A 3635-nucleotide genomic window follows, 5' to 3' on the forward strand; every position below is an offset into this window, starting at 1 on the left:
CCTCGGACCAGCTCCGTTTAGTTCTACCCTTTCGTACCTGTCCCTCTGCATTCCTCAGTGGATCTCCGCTACCTTGTCACAATGGTAAACTTTGAATTATAACGTCGGGGAAAGGCGGTGAACTTGCAGGTAGGCGTATCTGTCAAGTCGATGTGTGGTGAGCTAAAACTGTGGTGTTCTCGTTGACAGTGTCAATCTTGTAAAGGTCACAGCCGAAAGTAAGTAAGTAAGTAAGTAAAACTTTATTTATATAGCACCTTTCAAGATAAAAATCACAAAGTGCTTCACAGAAGCTAAAACCTAAAAATAAAAATCAACTAAAACCAAGTTTAAAAAGATGGGTTTTTAGCTGTTTTTTAAAAGTGACCACTGAGTCCACAGATCTCAGGCTCAAAGGGAGAGAGTTCCACAATCTGGGGGCCACAGTTCCAAAAGCTTTGTCGCCTTTTGTTTTCAGCCTCGTGTGCTGGACAGCAAGCAAGCCCTGGTCACATGATCTCAGGGACCTGCTGGGAATGTATGGATGCAAAAGTTCACTTATATATGTTGGTGCTTGTCCATGCAGGGCACTGAAAGTCAAGGTCAAAACCTTAAACTGGATCCTGAATTTAACGGGGAGCCAGTGCAGCTGAATCAGCAGGGGTGTGACATGGGAAAACTTGGAGGACTTGGTCAGAAGCTTTGCAGCAGCATTCTGAACAACTTGCAGACGATCCAAAGAGGCTTTACATAAACAAGTAAACAAAGAATTACAGTAGTCCAGACGAGATGAAACAAATGCATGAATGACAATTTCTAATTCGGAGCGCGATACAATGGGACTCAGCTTAGCAATGTTTCTCAAATGATAAAAACAGGAGCGAACCAAAGATTTTACATGGGCATCCAAAGTCAGAGCTGAGTCAATAGCTGAAACCCAGGAGTTCATCACCAGTAAAGCTCCTTCCTATAGAAGTCGAGTTAGTTGGACACAGAAGAGATCTGCTCTGTTTGAAAGAAGTTTAAGTTGTCATAATGAGATTTCTGTGGAGCTTCATAAAAATTAGCTGGCACACCGAAAGGAGGTACAAAAGAAGGTGACGTTGGTATCACTGAAAAACTTTAGCTCTCTCATTGCATCTGATATCTCTTATGCGTTTGTCTTGAATATGTTTGGGCAGCCACAGAACGATGGGATATTATTAAGCCTTTCGATATATTTGGATATATACAAGCACAACAATTGTTTGTTAAGCCAGCGGTCCCCAACCCCCGGGCCTCGGACCGGTCTGTGAGTCGTTTGGTACCGGGCCGCGAGAGTTGAGGCTCAGGTGTGAAATGTATAGTTTTCAGGGTTTTTATCGGTTTTCAGCGTTATTTTGTTATCGTTTTTATCGTTTACTCGGTTTTCCTGGGTCTTTTCACATGTGTTATGAATAAATTTTATTTTTTTCAGTACCGGTACTAGTTTTATTTTGTTGTATTTATCCGCGACACCTTAAAGGCCGGTCCATGAAAATATTGTCGGGCATAAACCGGTCCATGGCGCAAAAAAGGTTGGGGACCGCTGTGTTAAGCCATCGTGCAGTTAGCATACTGTTAAGTGATTCTTGTTGTCATTGTAAGGAAAATGTGCACATGAAGTTGACAGGTTTGGATAAACCTTCATTCATAGCTACAACCATGTTGGCCAGTATTTGGTCTGTACCAGCTCTTTGATTGTTTGAGCCTGGTACGATTAATTCTCTCGTGATTGTGATTTTACAGATCTCGTCATCTATCTCCGGACTGACCAAACAGCAGTTTCTAGGTCGAAGGAAACAGGGATGGTCTCAGTCTAGAGACATTTTGTTCATTATTTTGGATAGTTCAGACTAATAATGTGGAGAATGTCAGGTTAACTTTAGAACCAAAACAAAGAAAAACAATAATGCAGGATGAAAGTCAAGCAAAAAAGAGGTGGTGAGAAAGATGAGGCAAGGTATTGGAGGTAATAAAGAAGACAATAAAGCTGCGGCAGCAGTGTGCAAACACAATACAGTGTGATTAGTATTTATTTATTTATTGTCATTGTCAAGAACAATGAAATTGCGTTTGGGGCTTCCATACAACCCAAAAAAAAAATAAATAAATAATAATAATAATAATTACAGATTGTGGAGAAAACCCAGAAAGGTCTGCAGAAACCATCTCATGTACCATAGGAACACATCAAGATCCCTCAGAAGCAAGGAGAGAGAAGTGTCTACACTGAAAAAAGGGATTTGCCATCTCTTGAATTTATGTAAGCATCTTACGTATATTTAAAACAATTGCCTCATGCTTTAAAGTTAAGTGTAATTATATAGTGCAGAAAGTACATGATATGCAGAGAGGGTATATTAAATTGTTCATATCATGTTTGAGCAAAGTAAGTCAATAATATGGCAATGTTAAATCTCACATGATTTAATCTCGCGCGCTTCGGATCGTGGTTTGAGGAAGGTATCCATCTCAGTCAAGTCGAGCAGTCGCCTCTACTTTTTTCGGTGTGGTTGTTACATTTACAAAAGTCTAACTTGTAATTTGAACAAAATAATTTAATGTTTCTATGGTGAACGTAATTAAATCATGTAGGATCTGTAAGTTGAGATGACATGATACACTGTAGTAAGAGTGGTTAGTTTCTGGACTGATGAAATTTACAAGATCGCATGAGATTTCAAACTGCAGGAAAATCACTGGAGTTATAAAAGGCAGACAACCTGTCAAGGACAAAAACATACAGGAAATTCAGCATCAAGCCTTCAAACCACAGCTTTTCTACTTCTGTTAACCCTGGGTTGGTGGCATGGTGGTTGGTTCAATAGATCCAAGTTGTCAGGGTCCTGGGTCTGAGCGACCCAGGATCCCTGAGCAGTTATGGACTAATATTATAATGTATATTTTGTATTGCTGTCCCTCGTTATCCCTGCGTGTGTGTGTGTGTGTGTGTGTGTGTGTGTGTGTGTGTGTGTGTGTTTGTGTTTCTGCGGGCGCCTTCAGGCCTGGTGGGTGTGGCCCTGCTGGTGGACTGGCCACACCCGAAGCCACACACCTGCTGCTGATCAGGCCTCGTCGGGGGAGCTACTTAAGAGAGTCTTGGAGCTCCCACCGACACGGGATCATTTCGTGAGACTTCCCGTCAGTTCTCCAGCTGGTCTGTTTGTGAGTGTGAGCTTACCAAGTGAACTGAGGGTACTAACTACTGCCTCTATTTTCCCAGGAAGGATTGCTGGATGAGAGGGCAGCAGACACAGAGTGCACTGGCACGAGGGAGCAGACACATGGGCACAAACACGGGGAGAAGACATGGAGTGGAAGTTGGGAGCACACGGGGATGTATTATTGTTGTGTATCAGTTCCATCACTGTAAATAAACGCACTGCTTGTACATAGAGCACCGCGCCTGGGTCCTCCTTCCCCACACCCCCCACGGTTTGCCATGCCGAACCGTGACACAAGTAGTATTGGCGTAAAAGTTATTGTATAGTGTTGGAATAAAATGAAAAAATTGTGGGGATTAAAATATTCCAAGAGCTCAACTTACTTCATCTGAATATGTTTCAGTCACGTTTCATCAACACAAAATGCACTGGCTTATTGAATATGAATAAGTTGTGTTGATTTAACTACGT

At 41.9% G+C, this 3635-nt stretch overlaps 1 long non-coding RNA gene across 1 annotated transcript; it reads left to right on the top strand.

Annotated features, from left to right (window-relative positions):
• Positions 1–2139: 2139 nt before the first annotated feature.
• LOC146692544 (uncharacterized) lies at positions 2140–3397 on the top strand. Its single transcript, XR_014915016.1, has 2 exons — positions 2140–3141; positions 3224–3397. It is a non-coding gene; the product is annotated as an uncharacterized LOC146692544 (long non-coding RNA).
• The last annotated feature ends 238 nt before the right edge of the window (positions 3398–3635 follow it).

This window comes from Copadichromis virginalis, linkage group LG15, assembly GCF_057382275.1.
Source record: "Copadichromis virginalis isolate Kocher_CV1m ecotype Utaka linkage group LG15, C_Virginalis_male_GT1.1, whole genome shotgun sequence".
NCBI classification, from domain to species: domain Eukaryota; kingdom Metazoa; phylum Chordata; class Actinopteri; order Cichliformes; family Cichlidae; genus Copadichromis; species Copadichromis virginalis.